Raw genomic sequence first — 19,539 nt, 5'->3', positions numbered from 1 at the left:
TTGACTAGTAAGGGCCGTTGGCCGGAGGGGGGTTCACGTAGGCTTGTTGGGGGGGTGCGTGTCGTACTTGTGCGTGTGATCGACTAGTACGGGCCATTGGCGGGTGGGGGGGTTCACGTAGGCTTGTTGAGGGGGGTGTGCGTGTGCGTGTCCTACTTGTGCGTGCGATTGACTTGTACGGGCTGTTGGCGGGGGGGTGTTCGCGTAGGCTTGTTGGGGGGTGTGCGTGTCGTACTTGTGCGTGTGATTGACTAGTACGGGCCGTTGGCGGGGGGGTTTGCGTAGGCTTGTTGGGGGGTGTGCGTGTCGTACTTGTGCGTGCGATTGACTAGTACAGGCCGTTGGCGGGTGAGGGGGTTCGCGTAGGCTTCAGCGAGGGGTACACGTGTGGTATGTGTTGATGCCGCTTGCTGTGAGGCGAATATTCCCGTACGAATCATTCTTCATGCGCGAAAACTTTGGCCCGTACGAATCGCGGACAGGCTTCTCGTACAGGATCGTACTAGTGTGTTTGTACGGCCTGGTTACGATTCGTACGTTAGGATTCCCGATGCTTATTCGTACGGGTCATCGACTGTGGTTCGTACTGTTCGCTGATATTCGTATGGCATTCGACGGAAATGGATCGGAATTCGCAGGTCGGACGGTAATTTCCCATTCGTACAGTAATTTCCCATTCGTACGGATTCGGATACGAATACGAATCGTACGGCGGAATATTTTACCGGATAGGAATCGACGCCTAGGATAGTGTTCAATAAAGTTTCTGTAGTATCTTAGTAGTCAATTTTAACTATTTGCACACATTTTTCTTTTACACTTTATTGCATTGCAAATCTTCAGCACCACTGATAGAAACAGGCTAGTGGCTCTACCAATCACTGGGGTACAAAGCAAGCACAGTTTTCACATCTATCCTTGCTGGCTGCACAAGCTGTGCGACCAACAATAAATCCCAGATGATGAAGTTTTGCCACTGATGTAGGCTGATGGGATTCTTTTTCAGTTTATGAGTATGTTTTCTTTTGACCCAGGCACTTTGGTTCCTCTGCTAATCTTTGTTTCACTGTTCTTAGACCGGTAGGTTCTTTGTGTTTTTTTCTATTTATCTCTTTAGCCACTATGTAGGAACAGATATCTTATGAAGTTGTTCGGGCCTCCTATGCAATCATGTTAAAATTGTCAGGAATAACCGATGCTCTTCGGGATCCGGGTGATGCTCTAGAGCATGGGTACTCACAAACTTTCTCTCGGGGGCCAAAATTATAGTGTGGTTTGTGTCCGAGGGCCGCACCGGTGGGGCGGGGTCAGTGGGGTAGGGGGCGGGGCTAGAGCAACAAAAAAAACTCTTACCATGAGGTTGATCACAGGTCCCTGCAGCGGACGCCTTCGTCCACTGAGCCACCAGACCCGGCATACACACATCTCTCTCTCTCTGTCTCTCTCTCTCTCTCTCTCTCTCTCTCTCTCTGTCTCTGTCTCTCTCTCTCTCTCTCTGTCTCCCTCCTTCTCTCTGTCTCCCTCCTTCTCTCTAGCTCTCTCCCTCTCTCTCCCTCTGTCTCACTCACTCCCTCTCTGTCTCCCTCTGTCTGTCTCTCTCTCTCTCCCTCCCTCTGTCGCCCTCCCTGTCTCACTCCCTGTCTCCATCCCTCTCCCTCTCTGTCTCCCTCTCCCTTCCTCTGTTTCCCCCTGCCTTCCTCTGTCCCCCACTGACTCCATCTGTCTCCCCCTCCCTTCCTCTGTCTCCCCCTCCCTTCCTCTGTCTCCCCCTCCCTTTCTCTGTCTCCCCCTCCCTTCCTCTGTCTCCACCTCCCTTCCTCTGACTCCCTCTGACTCCCTCTGTCTCCCTCTCCCTCCCTCCGTCTCCCTCCCTCCGTCCGTCTCCCTCCCTCCGTCTCCCTCCCTGTCTCCCTCCCTGTCTCCCTCCCTCTCTGTCTCCCTCTGTCTGTCTCTCTCTGCCTGTCTCCCTCTGCCTCCCTCCCTCTGCCTCCTTCCCTCTGTCTCCCTCCCTCTGTCTCCCTTCCTCTGTCTCCCTTCTCCCTCCCTCTGTCTCCCTTCTCCCTCCCTCTGTCTCCCTTCTCCCTCCCTCTGTCTCCCTTCTCCCTCCCTCTGTCTCCCTTCTCCCTCTGTCTCCCTTCTCCCTCCGTCTGTCTCCTTCCATCTGTCTTCCACTGTCTGTCTCCCACGTCTGTCTCCCTCTTTCTGTCTCCCCCCCCACTGTCTGTCGCCCTCCCTCTGTCTCCCTCTCTGTCTCCCTCTCTGTCTCCCTCTCCCTCCCTCTCCCCGTCTCCCTCCTTCTCCCTGTCTTCCTCTGTCTGTCTCCCTCCTGCCTCTGTCTCCCTCCCTCTTTCTGGCTGTCTCCCTCCCTCTGGCTGTCTCCCTCCCTCTGGCTGTCTCCCTCCCTCTGGCTGTCTCCCTCCCTCTGGCTGTCTCCCTCTTTCAGGCTGTCTCCCTCTTTCTGGCTGTCTCCCTTTTTCTGGCTGTCTCCCTCCCTCTGGCTGTCTCCCTCCCTCTGGCTGTCTCCCTCCCTCTGGCTGTCTCCCTCCCTCTGGCTGTCTCCCTCTTTCTGGCTGTCTCCCTCTTTCTGGCTGTCTCCCTCCCTCTGGCTGTCTCCCTCCCTCTGGCTGTCTCCCTCCCTCTGGCTGTCTCCCTCCCTCTGGCTGTCTCCCTCCCTCTGGCTGTCTCCCCCTTCTGGCTGTCTCCCCCCTTCTGGCTGTCTCCCTCCCTCTGGCTGTCTCCCTCCTTCTGGCTGTCTCCCTCTTTCTGGCTGTCTCCCTCTTTCTGGCTGTCTCCCTCTTTCTGGCTGTCTCCCTCCCTCTGGCTGTCTCCCTCCTGTCTGTCACCCTCCCTCTGTCTCACTCTCTGTCTCCCTCTCCCTCCCTCTCCCCGTCTCCCTCCTTCTCCCTGTCTTCCTCTGTCTGTCTCCCTCCTGCCTCTGTCTCCCTCCCTCTTTCTGGCTGTCTCCCTCCCTCTGGCTGTCTCCCTCCCTCTGGCTGTCTCCCTCCCTCTGGCTGTCTCCCCCCTTCTGGCTGTCTCCCTCCCTCTGGCTGTCTCCCTCTTTCTGGCTGTCTCCCTCTTTCTGGCTGTCTCCCTCTTTCTGGCTGTCTCCCTCTTTCTGGCTGTCTCCCTCTTTCTGGCTGTCTCCCTCTTTCTGGCTGTCTCCCTCTTTCTGGCTGTCTCCCTCCCTCTGGCTGTCTCCCTCTTTCTGGCTGTCTCCCTCCTGTCTGTCACCCTCCCTCTGTCTCACTCTCTGTCTCCCTCTCCCTCCCTCTCCCCGTCTCCCTCCTTCTCCCTGTCTTCCTCTGTCTGTCTCCCTCCTGCCTCTGTCTCCCTCCCTCTTTCTGGCTGTCTCCCTCCCTCTGGCTGTCTCCCTCCCTCTGGCTGTCTCCCTCTCTCTGGCTGTCTCCCTCTCTCTGGCTGTCTCCCTCTCTCAGGCTGTCTCCCTCTCTCAGGCTGTCTCCCTCTTTCTGGCTGTCTCCCTCTTTCTGGCTGTCTCCCTCTTTCTGGCTGTCTCCCTCCTGTCTGTCTCACTCTCTGTCTCCCTCTCCCTCCCTCCCTCTCCCTCCCACTGTCTGTCTCCCTCCCTCTGGCTGTCTCCCTCCCTCTGGCTGTCTCCCTCCCTCTGGCTGTCTCCCTCCCTCTGGCTGTCTCCCTCTTTCAGGCGGTCTCCCTCTTTCAGGCGGTCTCCCTCTTTCTGGCTGTCTCCCTCTTTCTGGCTGTCTCCCTCTTTCTGGCTGTCTCCCTCCTGTCTGTCACCCTCCCTCTGTCTCACTCTCTGTCTCCCTCTCCCTCCCTCCCTCTCCCTCCCACTGTCTGTCTCCCTCCCTCTGTCTGTCTCTCTCTCGGTCTCCCTCTCCCCCCCTTTCCCTCCCCCTCTGTCTCCCTCCCCTTTTCCTCCCTCCCAGTGCCCCAGCACATTTATCTGTGAGGGGCTGCCATTACCATAATTCCCTTAAACGGGAGTGCCTGCATCTTGTTCATTGCGACGCCAGGACTGAGAAACGTTGCCTGTTTTTAAAACAATGTGGGTTCTAAAGACACTGCCCTAAGCACTAGCGCTGCTTGTCTGAAGTACCGCAATACTTTGGCACCTTCAATTGCTTACCTGCATTGGACTGAGTGGTCCCAATACTCCTGCACTGCAGGAATTGCCAGCAATAACTTAATAATTACTCGAACCAAAACACACCAGCGCTTCAACATGTGCTGACTACAGGCAAGTTTGGAATGCGTCTACATAACTCAGAAACCTTTTGGATTTGAACACCAGACGGTGTTCCTGGATTCTGCCCTTGCTGCTGCTCTCATATTTAATGGAACAAGCCCCGGTGTTACAGTCTTCTTTCCCTCCCTCCCTCTCCCTTTGTCTCCGTCCCATTACCTCCGTCACCCTCTTCACCTCACCCTGCTGTGTGTCAGCCCGGGCTGAGACAGCCTCCTGGCACACACAGCCCCACCCGAGCACTTCACAAGACCATTTGTATGGTAATGAGGCCTTGCTGTATTTAACCTCTTCTTAGACCCCTGCAGCTCCACTGTGACTGTCATTGGAATCACCCGGCGGCCGGCCCCCACAGAGCAGCAGAGTCTCTTAGACTTGCGCGGCTGCAACCAGCAGTGTTTGAAGACACGATGACATTTTTTTTTAATGCACGGGTACGATGTCTGGAAGGTCGGCGGGCCGCCAGGGAAGGCTTGCCGGGCCACAGCTGGCCCGCGGGCCGTACTATGAGTACCCATGCTCTAGAGGGTCCACCTCCGGATCTCCCCAGGCCTGGTTAAAGGAAGCACCCAGGGCCTAAAGGTGATCCGGCGAGGGAAAAATAGGGGGGGCCGGTCGGTGCTCTGCGGGATGGTGATCTGGAAATACAAAGGACAAACCGTTAGAAAATTCCGGTGTCCCTGTCCCCGGATCCCTCCTCTCCCCAGATTCCCTAGGAACTCCGCCTACCTTGAACTCCTGCTGTTAGTGACCAGGAAGGATACGGGGTTCTCGTCTAACCTTGAATTCTGGGACTCTATCCTGTGAACAAAAACACAGATCTCAATGACTCTGCTCAAAGGCACCTCACCCTCTCTGAATACTGGGAGCTCGACATACTACATACCTGTTGACACCACAGGGTTCCCTTAAAGTGCAAGAATACCTAGAAGAGTAGACACACCCGTCCTCAGCAGAATCAATTCCGTCCTTCTGTTACGGCACAGAAGGGAAGCGTCACATGCACCAATATCCCGAAGTAATAAAGAAAAGAAAAAGAAAACACAAGAAATCCCACAGGAAAAGTACTCCACGTTACCTTACCGCCAAACGAAACGAGTCCACAGAGTCTCTGGGCTCCTTCGGTAATGCAGCGTTCCAAGGATAACGTGGGAGTGCTCCAATGTTCCAAACAAAAGCGAGAGTCTCCTCGGACGGCATCAACCAGAAGATCACTCCCGTTGAGCGAAGGGAGACTGAGACAACGAGCCGCTCCTCGAATAGCTCCTATCTATAGTTATACGTGTCTTCACGCAGCCAGCAGCGAAGCACCACGCACCCCAGGAAAAAAAAATAGAGACAAGGTCCAGAGTAAAGCGAGTCTGTGTTTTCGCTAAAGTAAGCCGGCGAAACACCACAGAACCCACAGCCGCAAGTCAGCCGACTCACAGCCCTGCAACCTGCAGGGAGAAAGAGCCCTTCCTCCCTTCACCTTCCATACCAGAATCAGCGGCCGTGTCTTCGCGGAGACAAGCGAAGCACCACAGCCCATCGAGCAGTTAGGAAGCCGCACCGTACTGCAAACAAAACAAACGTAGAATCCGATACAACCCGTCCACCAGGGTTCAGGAAGTTCCTATAGTTCCCGCCTACTCGCCGCATGGGTTTCTGGGACTCGTAGTTTGTTGTAATTAGGCAGGTGCAATGTCGGTCAATACTCAGATCCTGACAGTACGTCCTCCTCCCCAGTGCCTCCTAGAGCCGGGCTTACTCGGGTTGCGAGCATGAAACAGACGTACTGCCTTCGGGGCATGGATTCCAGTACAGGGCTCCCAGGAGTCCTCCTCCGAGGAATACCCCGTTCCAGGACACAAGGTACCAAAGGCGGCCCCTACGGAGCCGAGAATCCAGGATCCTGCGCACCTCATACTCCAACTGGCCGTCCCTCACCACGGGAGGAGGTGCCACCCTCCGACACCCAAAGGCGGGCTTCAATAAACTACAGTGGAATACTGGATGGATTCGGAGGGAGGCAGGCAACTTCAGTCGATATGCCACTGGGTTCACCTGACGAATGACAGGGTACGGACCGATGAACCTCGGATGGAAAACACTGCGGTACCGGAAATGGATGTTTTTGGTGGACAACCATACCCGGTCCCCCACCGCATACCGCGGCCCCACCTGCCGATGAACATCCGCCCATGTCTTGTAAGTTGCCTTCGCCCTACTCAACTCAGCTCGTGCTTTTTTGTGAATCCTCACTAATTCTTTTACTTGAGCATGTACCGAGGGGTGGTTTGCTCGGTACCGTCAAGGGCAGCGTGTTGGCATGGAATCCGGTATTCGCCCTGAACGGTTTTTCCTTGATGGAACTGTGCCAAGAGTTGTTGTATGACAGTTCCGCCAACCACAACATCGAGATCCAGGAGTACGAGGCCTCCTTTGCATAGCATCTTAGATATTTTTTCAGAGTCTGGTTGAGTCTTTCGGTCTGACCGTCAGTTTGTGGATGAAAACTCGTGGACAACGCCACCTCCACCTGTAATGCTTTACACCAAGCCTTCCAAAACCTAGCCACAAACTGTGGGCCTCTGTCTGAGACGATAACTTTGGGAAGGCCATGCAGTCGAACCACTTGTTGAAGCAACATCTGGGCGGTCTGGGCTGCAGTGGCAGGTTCTTACAGGACAGGAAGTGACCCGCTTTTGTCAGGCTATCCACCACCACCAGTATAGCGTTGCAACCCTGGTCCATGGGCAATCCTACCACAAAATCAAGACTGATGTTCTGCCATGGGCAGGACAGGGTAGGCAAGGGCATCAAAACCCCTTTTGCCCTACATTGTCCCACCAAAAGGAGCGCTGCATGGACGAAAGGGTTTTCCTGCTCCCCGGATGCCCCGCCAGAACCGCATTATGACACCAGTTAAAGGCCTTCTGGCGGACCTCATGATAAGGTAGGTACAGCCGATTGCGATACAAAGGAATGCCATGCTGCAGGGAATGTTGTCGGTCCTTCGACGCCCATTCCTGCCATTGAGCCAAGGAACGGTGCTCTTTCACCTGATCTAGGAATTTGTTTACCGAAACAACGCACAGCACCCTATCAGGAGACACTATGGCTTCCAGAGTGGTTGTGCATGAGGACTCCGCATCGCTCTGCCTTGAGAGTGAATCAGCCTTTCTATTATCGGAGCCTGGACGGAAGGTAATGATGAAGTCGTATCCGGCAAAGAACAGAGTCCATCGCATCTGTCTCAGAGTCAAGTGTCTGGCAGTTTTCAAAAACTGCAGATTGCGATGGTCCGTATACACGGTTACAGGATGTTGGGCCCCCCACAGATAATGTCGCCATTCCTGAAAGGCTCTTTTGATGGCCAGGAGTTCTTTTTCCGCCACGGTGTATCCTGTTCCGGCCTGGGTTAATTTCTTCGACATAAACGCCACCGGATGTAACTGGCCTGTTTCCCGATCCCTTTGCGAGAGAACTGCACCGAGCGCCACATCCGATGCGTCAGCTTCCACTATGAACGGGACGTCCACCTGCGGGTGTCGCAGTATCGGTGCCGAACAGAATGCCTCCTTGAGCTGTCCAAATGCATAGGTATCCTCAGGAGTCCAGACATAGGCCGCCCCTTTTCTCAATAGTCTGGTGATGGGAGCCGCCAACTGAGAGAAATGAGCGATAAAGAGTCTATAATAGTTGGCGAACCCAAGAAAGCATTGAACCTCACGAACGGTTCTTGGGACCGGCCACTCCTGCAACGCTGTCACCTTCCTTTCTGCCATGCTGAATCCCTGAGGACTCAGTATTACCCCCAGAAACTCCACCTGGCCAACACCGAACTCGCACTTGCTCAGATTGCAGTACAAGTGGTTCTCCTGCAGACGCTGAAGTATCATCCGCACGTGATCAGTGTGCTGGGCTGGTGACTCGGAGTATATAAGTATATCATCGATATACACGATCGCGATGCAATCCAGGTATTCCTTCAGGACATCGTTCAGAAAATATTGGAATGCCGCTGGGGCATTACACAGCCCGAACGGCATAACCAGATATTCGTACAAACTGTATCTAGTTTTGAAGGCCGTTTTCCATTCGTCTCCCGTGCGTATACGGACCAAACGGTATGCCCCCCGGAGGTCGAGACGGGTGTAAATAGTTGCTCCTCGAACCTGGTCTAATAACACCGGAATGAGCGGGAGCGGATACCGGTTTCTCACCGTGTTCTTGTTCAGAACGCGGTAGTCTATGCAAGCCCTGAGATCACCATTGGCTTTAGCTGTAAAGAATAGCGGCTTTGTCCTCGCTAAACACCTCGTGGTATGCACTGTATTCCCCGGGAAGAACCATGGCCTTCTCGGCCGCAGTAGCCACAGTATGTACCAGGGCAAGGGTCAAAGCTACCGAACCATGTTCTCTCATGCAAGTCTCTCTACAGTTCCTAGACTGGAAGCTGAGGGTTTTCAGTCTCCAGTTCACGGTAGGGCTATGTAACCACAACCACGGCATTCCCAATATGAGTTCATACTGGGGAGCCTCGATGATATTGAAGACAATGTCTTCCACATTGTTAGACCTGTCTGCTTCTGAGAGTCCCCTCACCAATATGATTTCTTTTGTTCCCCTGTACCTCCCAAAATTTGTCGCTTTTCTTTGTCTGCCAGGTCTTTTTATGTGCTGTTTCATGGGGTTAGATGTTCCTTGACGCCCAGTTGCTCACAAGGTTTGTGGCACCTATTTACAAGACACATGACGAAACCTGTGGCATTACAAACTGAGGTTGTCAACCTGAAGATGTGGCCCTAAAATGGTGGACACCCTTTTCCCTCATGTGAGTGACTCCCATTGGAGCCTTCATGAACTTTGGCCTTTGGAGGTTTTGGCGCCCTTTGTTTGGCGCGCTTTTCTGACAAGAATTTCTTTATTTTCTCTCAGGTACCTAAAATGGCTGCTCTAGAACCACAGTACGGTGGCTTTGAGTGGCCTAAATACACCTCTAAAGGGCCATGTCATTGTCACAGCCAGAGAAGGTTCTAGAACCTTCTGGCTCGTGCCAGCACCCCAGGGCACTGGCTATATAAGGCTCAGTCCCTGGCGGCCATTTTGGAGATGGAGATTCGACAGAAGAGATTCCAGACTTGACACCAGATTGACACCTGCCCTGTTGACCCCTGAGGTGGCTGGTAGCGCGGGCAGTAGAGTGGCAAAGGTCATTGGCATTGACCCTGACTGGCGTTCCAGTTATCCGCATTAGCGGTGACCTTGCGCCTACGGCGCCTGCCCAGCGAGTGCCTCATTTTCCCCAAAGACTGTGGCCAATTTTGTGTGCTCCCCGCCCCCCCCCCGGTGGTGAATTACGACAGATTTCACGAGTCAGGTGGCGAGAGCAAGTTCGCCGCGACCGCGATCGTCGACTGTGCCCCCTTCGCGTCAGGCGCCTCTAGAGGGGAGCTCGGACGTCTCCGAGCCCCACCAGCGTAGAGCGCTCCCTGCGCGGACTGAAGGTGAGGTGCGCCGAGGCGGGGAACGCCGGCCTTTGTTGGGCGGGACAAGCGTCCCTGCCACTCCCCAGTGACCCAGAAGCTGTAGCTGTGGGCGGGAACCACCCTGTATGCGGAAGTTGGAGGGAGGTCCGGTGAGCCCCTGAGAACCCCGTCGCTGGCGTGAGGAGTGCTGTGCCCTGACTGAATTGCTTTCTGATCACAGCCAATGTGAGGTGGGCCCGTTTCTTCCAGTAGTGTGCAGCGTTGTGAAGGAACTGTGAACCGACATTGTTTTAACTGAGCGCGAAGGTTGTGTGACCTCGCCGGCAGCCCGTTCGTCAGTCTCAAGACTTTGAACTGGTGCCGCCTGAGTGCTAGCGGTGACAAAGCCCGTAGGCGCGTAGAGATTCCACCGGCAAACAGAGATCCTATCCTGGTGACAGCCGCGTGCAAATGAAGTGTTCACTGTGTTTCCTTGCCTTTTAGATACACGCGCATACTCCCTGAATGAGCCTTAAAGAGTCCCAAAACGCATTCTGTGCCCAGAGAAGCCTATATACATTGTCATTGAAACCAACACAAACTGTAAGAGTTATCTTTCCAAACTGAAACGTAATGCAAATGTAATGTTCCTGAAATATTTAATTGGTGGCAGCGATACCAGAATGAACATGTGTTTATTTATTTAAATGAACCAGAATTTATTCTGCTAGGCGAAAGTGATATTTATTATATTGATTTGTGATATTTATTACTGGTAATATTTATTCTATTTATTGATGCTATTTATTCCTGATATTATTTACGGTATTACTCATTACAGAATTGAAGCCCAGAATTGTGTGACTAAAAGAAATGTATATGTGCTATCCCAATCATCCCTATTTACAGAGAACTTTTACATAAAGGAATCGTATTTTTCTACAGCAGTGGTGTGGTGTCCTTCTTTTTGGTGTGGCTGCACAAAGGGTTATTATTGGGTCAAAGCCGGCTTAACACTACAGCCTTCACTTGCCTTGTCACTTGAGCCAAGCTACCCCCTTTGTGCTGGGCTTGCCCATCGCAGGTCCAACATAAAATTGGTGCTCAGCGGGTGGGATCACGAGCCGTGCTTGTTTTGTACCCCATAATAATTCAGTGTGCACCACAGGTACACACCCGGAGTTTTCTCCTAGCGGCCCTCTAATTCAATCTTTTGCTTTTTCTAAATTCTTCCTGGAGGTGGGTGGAGGTGACCCTCAGAGTTCCTATCCTTGTAACCTACTTCGGGGTGGTTGTCCACACTTTTCACTGACAAGATGGAATTCGAAATGTCAGAGCTGGAGACCTATACTGTGGCACAGCTCAAGGATTTCTGTCAGGAAAGGGGAGTGTTCGTTAGGCGAGGGGCCAAAAGAGAGGAGCTCCGTACTAGTCTGCGAGCCTGGGTAGAAGCGCACACGGAGGGAACGGTGGAGGAGGAGGAGTCAGACAGAGGTACTGTCATTGAGGGAACTGCGGAATGTCCCCTGGGGGTGGGTGAGATGTCAATCATCCCCAAGGTAGCCTCACGGGAGGGCAGCAGTGTATCCTCAAGAGGGTTGTCAGAGACCGAGTTAGCCGACAGGAGAGAGGAAAGACAGTTAAGGTGGGAATTGGCCAAGATGGAGATGGAAGAGAGAATGGCAGGGAGGAGAATGGAACACGAGTTCAAGCTACGAGAACTCGACCTCCAGGCCCACAACATCCCTCCGCAGGGTGTCGAGTCAAAGGAATTTGCCAGGAAGCCCAGGCCCCATTTACCCAAGGACGTAGTCGCCAGTTACACCGCTGGAGACGACATAGCCAAGTGGCTGGCAGCCTATGAGGTCTCCTTAAGAGCCCATGGGATCCATGAGAAGCATTGGGGTGGTGGATTATACCGGTACATGCCTCCGACAGGTAGGGATGCCCTATTGGCCCTAAACGGGGAGGAACAGGTACATTACCCCGCCATGAAGGTGGCGCTCATCAGGAAGTTTGGGTTGACCCCAGAGAAATACCGGCAAAGGTTCAGGGGCAGCCACAAACTGAGCTCACAGAATTGGGTTGACTTCCTGGATTATGCAAAAAAAGCCCTAGATGGGTGGGTCCAAGGCAGTGAGGTGGAGTTCTATCGAGGGTTGTACGACCTAATACTCAAGGAACATCTACTCGAGAAATGTCTTCCCGAGTTGAGGCAACACCTGGTAGACAGCAAACTTACTTGCCCCCGTAAGCTTGCTGAGGAGGCGGACATTTGGGCAAGTACCCGAGTGTCTACGAAGGGGACGGGAGGAGATTCTCAGAAGTCCGGACAGGGCGCTCCCCAGAAGAAAGGGGGAGAAGATAACAAGAAACAGGAGATCTCCAAAGGCCCCCAAAATAACTTTAAGGGGAAAAGTCACTTTTCCTATTCTAAGGCTATCCCGCAGAAAAACCCTAATCCTGGCCAGAGTCAGCAGCCAAGGTTTATCCATTGCTTTGAGTGTGGTGGTATTGGACATTATAAGGGAGACGTAAAATGCCCAAAGAGACTACCCCCTCCCACTGGAGGAAAGACCCTGGGAGTCGCTAGTGTAGTGCTCGGGGAGGAGATGCCCTTAGATAAGGGAAGGGAGAGGGTGGGTGTCACCTTAGTGTCCCTGGGTGATCGGGAGATGGTTTCAAAGATCCAGGTGCCCTCAAATACTACCAAGTATGGGCAATGGGTCACCATCAATGGCCATAGAGGGGAAGCTCTGAGAGATACAGGAGCCAGTATGACTATGGTAAGGAGTCATCTGGTGTCCTCGGAGCAGGTGATTCCAGGCATACTTCATCCAGCCGCGATGGCTGACGGCAGAATGGGCCACTATCCTGTGGCCGAGGTTCCCTTTGAGTGGGGAGGGGTTGCAGGTTCACTTCGAGTTGCCGTAAGCCCCGCCGTGCCAGTCGATTGTCTGCTGGGTAATGATATGGAGCACAATGCTTGGAAGGAGGTGGAATACCGGACTCATACTGAGATGCTGGGTACACCTGATTGGGCCTGTGTGAGTACCAGGTCTGCGGCTGCTCGGGAGGAGAAGTCGCGTGGGTTGGAGCCTGGAACAATGGCCCACCCAGCTGCTGATGAGAGAACATCTCGAGGACAGGAAGAGCCTGCCTCGAGGTCCGTGCCCCGTGAGACGGATAGGCCACCTGTGGAGGTGTACCCGGAGTCCGCGGAGGAGGACATAGTTCCGTTGGAGGACTTACCTATCCCCGCTGAGTGGCGAGTGGAAAGAGGACCATCCAGGGAGGAACTAAGCAAGGGACAGAGGGAATGTCCCACCCTCGAGGGTCTGAGGCAACAGGCTGAAGCCCAGGCAGCAGGTAACGAGTCTGGGAGCCATCGTGTTTACTGGGAGGATGGTCTCCTCTACAGTGAGCCAGGGCACCAGTGCACGGATTGTCACGGGCCCTGGTAGTCCCACAGTGTTACCGAGCCTTCCTATTAGAGTTTGCTCACGAGATTCCCTTGGCAGGACACTTAGGTCAGGACAAGACCTTTGCCCGGCTTGTCCCCCACTTTTATTGGCCTCGAATGAGGGTGGCGTCTGACGCATACTGTCGGTCGTGCGTGTCATGCCAAGCCAATGGGAAAACAGGGATGAAGCTGAAGGCTCCCCTGGAACCACTTCCTGTCGTTGGTACCCCCTTTGAAAGGGTGGGCATCGACATAGCTGGGCCCCTAGATCCACCGACATCATCCGGTCACAGGTTTATCCTGGTACTGGTGGATCACGCCACAAGGTATCCAGAGGCAATTCCTCTGAGAACCATTACTGCACCGGTAGTGGCGAAGGCCCTGATGGGGATCTTTACCCGAGTGGCATTCCCCAAAGAAGTTGTGTCTGACAGGGGGACCAACTTCATGTCAGCATATATGCGGGCAATGTGGAAAGAGTGTGGAGTGACCTACCGGTTCACCACTCCTTATCACCCACAGACCAATGGTCTCGTGGAAAGGTTCAACCAAACCTTGAAGGGTATGATCAGAAGCCTACCCGAAAGCCTGCGGAGGAAATGGGACGTCCTCCTACCCTGTTTGCTCTTTTCCTACAGGGAAGTGCCAAGGAAGGGAGTGGGCTTCAGCCCCTTCGAGCTTTTGTACGGGCACCCTGTACGTGGACCTCTCAGCCTGGTGAGGGACTCCTGGGAAAAGTCTCCCCGGAAAGTTCCCCAGGATGTGGTGAGCTACATGCTGGCCTTCCGAAGCCAAATGGCTAAGTTGTGGAAGCAAGCTTCTGACAACTTGGAAGCCAGCCCGGCAGTCATGAAAGCGTGGTATGACCACAATGCTCACCCAGTGGAGTTGGAGCCTGGACAGAAGGTGTGGGTGATGGAGCCTGGGGAGCTGAGCGCCCTCCAGGACCGTTGGACAGGCCCCTATGAGGTGTTGGAAAAGATGGGCAAGACTACCTATCTGGTGGACGTAAAGACCCCTCGGCACCCGCATCGGGTGTTCCGTGCCAATCGCCTCAAACCCCACTATGAGAGGCCCGAAGTCATGTTGGTAATGGTGACTGACGGTTCAGAGGAAGAGGACACTGAGCCTCTCCCCGACCTTTTTGCATCTCAAGAAAAGGATGGGTCAGTGGAGGGAGTGAAACTCTCACCATCCCTGACTCCTGAGCAGCAGGAGGAATGTCGCCAGGTCTTGGGGTCATTCGCTCCTCTGTTCTCCCTTGTCCCGGGCAAGACCCACCTGTGTACCCATGACGTGGACACTGGAGACAGCCCACCTGTGAAGTCGAAGTCTTACCGGCTGTCTGGCAAGGTGAAGGCCAGTATCCAAAGCGAAGTAGCTAAGATGCTGGAGCTAGGAGTCATCGAACCTTCAAGTAGCCCTTGGTCTAGCCCGGTGGTTTTGGTTCCCAAAGCTGCACCACCTGGCGCCACACCAGAATTGCGATTCTGTGTGGACTACCGAGGACTAAATCCGGTAACCAAGACGGATGCTCATCCAATCCCTCGGGCGGATGAACTAATTGACCGGTTGGGAGCTGCCCAATATCTCAGTACCATTGACCTTACTGCAGGGTACTGGCAGATTCCCATGACTGATGGAGCCAAGGAAAGGTCAGCCTTCTCCACACCTGATGGACGCTACCAGTTCTGCGTCATGCCCTTTGGGCTCAAGAACGCTCCTGCCACTATTCAGCGGCTGGTGAACACGATCCTCACCGGGATGGAGTCATTCTCTGCTGCTTACTTGGATGACATAGCTGTCTTCAGTAACAGTTGGGAGGATCACTTGCAGCATTTGCAAGCCGTTCTCCAGGCCCTGGAACGGGCTGGCTTGACGATCAAGGCCAGCAAATGTCAGATTGGACAGGGGTTGGTAGTGTACTTAGGTCACTTGGTGGGCAGGGGAACGGTGCGGCCCCTTCAGGCGAAGATTGAGGCAATCATGGCCTGGAAACCCCCCAAGACCCAGACTGAGGTCCGAGCCTTCCTGGGCCTCACAGGTTACTCCAGGCGATTTGTAAAGGGGTATGGCACTATCGTGGCACCCCTTACAGAACTCACGGCCAAGAAGCAACCCAGGAGAGTCATCTGGACGGAGGCTTGTCAGCGAGACTTCGACACTCTGAAACAAGCATTGTGTAAAGCTCCAGTCCTGAAAGCTCCGGATTTCACGAAGGAATTCATTGTCCAGACAGATGCATCCGAAATTGGCATTGGGGCGGTGTTATCGCAACTCAATGAAGAGGGTCTGGATCAACCCGTGGTCTTTCTGTCACGGAGACTGCTTCCCCGGGAACAGAGGTGGAGTACCATCGAGCGGGAAGCCTTTGCTGTGGTCTGGGCACTGAAGAAGCTGCGACCATACTTGTTTGGTTCACACTTCCTTGTTCAGACAGACCACCGACCCCTTCGTTGGCTCATGCAAATGAAGGGGGAAAACCCCAAACTGTTGAGGTGGTCTATCTCCCTACAGGGAATGGACTTTCGGGTGGAACACCGGCCCGGAGTTGACCAAGCCAATGCAGACGGTCTCTCCAGGTATTTCCGCCTTAGTGTTGAGGACTCCCAAGGGGTTGGGTAGTTCTCCCCACTTTCAGCTGGGGGGGACGCGTGTTAGACCTGTCTGCTTCTGAGAGTCCCCTCACCAATATGATTTCTTTTGTTCCCCTGTACCTCCCAAAATTTGTCGCTTTTCTTTGTCTGCCAGGACTTTTTATGTGCTGTTTCATGGGGTTAGATGTTCCTTGACGCCCAGTTGCTCACAAGGTTTGTGGCACCTATTTACAAGACACATGACGAAACCTGTGGCATTACAAACTGGGGTTGTCAACCTGAAGATATGGCCCTAAAATGGTGGACACCCTTTTCCCTCATGTGAGTGACTCCCATTGGAGCCTTCATGAACTTTGGCCTTTGGAGGTTTTGGCGCCCTTTGTTTGGCGCGCTTTTCTGACAAGAATTTCTTTATTTTCTCTCAGGTACCTAAAATGGCTGCTCTAGAACCACAGTATGGTGGCTGTGAGTGGCCTAAATACACCTCCAAAGGGCCATGTCATTGTCACAGCCAGAGAAGGTTCTAGAACCTTCTGGCTCGTGCCAGCACCCCAGGGCACTGGCTATATAAGGCTCAGTCCCTGGCGGCCATTTTGGAGATGGAGATTCGACAGAAGAGATTCCAGACTTGACACCAGATTGACACCTGCCCTGTTGACCCCTGAGGTGGCTGGTAGCGCGGGCAGTAGAGTGGCAAAGGTCATTGGCATTGACCCTGACTGGCGTTCCAGTTATCCGCATTAGCGGTGACCTTGCGCCTACAGCGCCTGCCCAGCGAGTGCCTCATTTTCCCCAAAGACTGTGGCCAATTTCGTGTGCTCCCCGCCCCCCCCCCGGTGGTGAATTACGACAGATTTCACGAGTCGCGTGGCGAGAGCAAGTTCGCCGCGACCGCGATCGTCGACTGTGCCCCCTTCGCGTCAGGCGCCTCTAGAGGGGAGCTCGGACGTCTCCGAGCCCCACCAGCGTAGAGCGCTCCCTGTGCAGACTGAAGGTGAGGTGCGCCGGGGCGGGGAACGCCGGCCTTTGTTGGGCGGGACTAGCGTCCCTGCCACTCCCCAGTGACCCAGAAGCTGTAGCTGTGGGCGGGAACCACCCTGTATGCGGAAGTTGGAGGGAGGTCCGGTGAGCCCCTGAGAACCCCGTCGCTGGCGTGAGGAGTGCTGTGCCCTGACTGAATTGCTTTCTGATCACAGCCAATGTGAGGTGGGCCCGTTTCTTCCAGTAGTGTGCAGCGTTGTGAAGGAACTGTGAACCGACATTGTTTTAACTGAGCGCGAAGGTTGTGTGACCTCGCCGGCAGCCCGTTCGTCAGTCTAAAGACTTTGAACTGGTGCCGCCTGAGTGCTAGCGGTGACAAAGCCCGTAGGCGCGTAGAGATTCCACCGGCAAACAGAGATCCTATCCTGGTGACAGCCGCGTGCAAATGAAGTGTTCACTGTGTTTCCTTGCCTTTTAGATACACGCGCATACTCCCTGAATGAGCCTTAAAGAGTCCCAAAACGCATTCTGTGCCCAGAGAAGCCTATATACATTGTCATTGAAACCAACACAAACTGTAAGAGTTATCTTTCCAAACTGAAACGTAATGCAAATGTAATGTTCCTGAAATATTTAATTGGTGGCAGCGATACCAGAATGAACATGTGTTTATTTATTTAAATGAACCAGAATTTATTCTGCTAGGCGAAAGTGATATTTATTATATTGATTTGTGATATTTATTACTGGTAATATTTATTCTATTTATTGATGCTATTTATTCCTGATATTATTTACGGTATTACTCATTACAGAATTGAAGCCCAGAATTGTGTGACTAAAAGAAATGTATATGTGCTATCCCAATCATCCCTATTTACAGAGAACTTTTACATAAAGGAATCGTATTTTTCTACAGCAGTGGTGTGGTGTCCTTCTTTTTGGTGTGGCTGCACAAAGGGTTATTATTGGGTCAAAGCCGGCTTAACACTACAGCCTTCACTTGCCTTGTCACTTGAGCCAAGCTACCCCCTTTGTGCTGGGCTTGCCCATCGCAGGTCCAACATAAAATTGGTGCTCAGCGGGTGGGATCACGAGCCGTGCTTGTTTTGTACCCCATAATAATTCAGTGTGCACCACAGGTACACACCCGGAGTTTTCTCCTAGCGGCCCTCTAATTCAATCTTTTGCTTTTTCTAAATTCTTCCTGGAGGTGGGTGGAGGTGACCCTCAGAGTTCCTATCCTTGTAACCTACTTCGGGGTGGTTGTCCACACTTTTCACTGACAAGATGGAATTCGAAATGTCAGAGCTGGAGACCTATACTGTGGCACAGCTCAAGGATTTCTGTCAGGAAAGGGGAGTGTTCGTTAGGCGAGGGGCCAAAAGAGAGGAGCTCCGTACTAGTCTGCGAGCCTGGGTGGAAGCGCACACGGAGGGAACGGTGGAGGAGGAGTCAGACAGAGGTACTGTCATTGAGGGAACTGCGGAATGTCCCCTGGGGGTGGGTGAGATGTCAATCATCCCCAAGGTAGCCTCACGGGAGGGCAGCAGTGTATCCTCAAGAGGGTTGTCAGAGACCGAGTTAGCCGACAGGAGAGAGGAAAGACAGTTAAGGTGGGAATTGGCCAAGATGGAGATGGAAGAGAGAATGGCAGGGAGGAGAATGGAACACGAGTTCAAGCTACGAGAACTCGACCTCCAGGCCCACAACATCACTCCGCAGGGTGTCGAGTCAAAGGAATTTGCCAGGAAGCCCAGGCCCCATTTACCCAAGGACGTAGTCGCCAGTTACACCGCTGGAGACGACATAGCCAAGTGGCTGGCAGCCTATGAGGTCTCCTTAAGAGCCCATGGGATCCATGAGAAGCATTGGGGTGGTGGATTATACCGGTACATGCCTCCGACAGGTAGGGATGCCCTATTGGCCCTAAACCGGGAGGAACAGGTACATTACCCCGCCATGAAGGTGGCGCTCATCAGGAAGTTTGGGTTGACCCCAGAGAAATACCGGCAAAGGTTCAGGGGCAGCCACAAACTGAGCTCACAGAATTGGGTTGACTTCCTGGATTATGAAAAAAAAGCCCTAGATGGGTGGGTCCAAGGCAGTGAGGTGGAGTTCTATCGAGGGTTGTACGACCTAATACTCAAGGAACATCTACTCGAGAAATGTCTTCCCGAGTTGAGGCAACACCTGGTAGACAGCAAACTTACTTGCCCCCGTAAGCTTGCTGAGGAGGCGGACATTTGGGCAAGTACCCGAGTGTCTACGAAGGGGACGGGAGGAGATTCTCAGAAGTCCGGACAGGGCGCTCCCCAGAAGAAAGGGGGAGAAGATAACAAGAAACAGGAGATCTCCAAAGGCCCCCAAAATAACTTTAAGGGGAAAAGTCACTTTTCCCATTCTAAGGCTATCCCGCAGAAAAACCCTAATCCTGGCCAGAGTCAGCAGCCAAGGTTTATCCATTGCTTTGAGTGTGGTGGTATTGGACATTATAAGGGAGACGTAAAATGCCCAAAGAGACTACCCCCTCCCACTGGAGGAAAGACCCTGGGAGTCGCTAGTGTAGTGCTCGGGGAGGAGATGCCCTTAGATAAGGGAAGGGAGAGGGTGGGTGTCACCTTAGTGTCCCTGGGTGATCGGGAGATGGTTTCAAAGATCCAGGTGCCCTCAAATACTACCAAGTATGGGCAATGGGTCACCATCAATGGCCATAGAGGGGAAGCTCTGAGAGATACAGGAGCCAGTATGACTATGGTAAGGAGTCATCTGGTGTCCTCGGAGCAGGTGATTCCAGGCATACTTCATCCAGCCGCGATGGCT

This window comes from Lissotriton helveticus, chromosome 11 (assembly GCF_964261635.1).
Source record: "Lissotriton helveticus chromosome 11, aLisHel1.1, whole genome shotgun sequence".
Classification (NCBI taxonomy): domain Eukaryota; kingdom Metazoa; phylum Chordata; class Amphibia; order Caudata; family Salamandridae; genus Lissotriton; species Lissotriton helveticus.
This window is presented reverse-complemented; position numbering follows the sequence as displayed.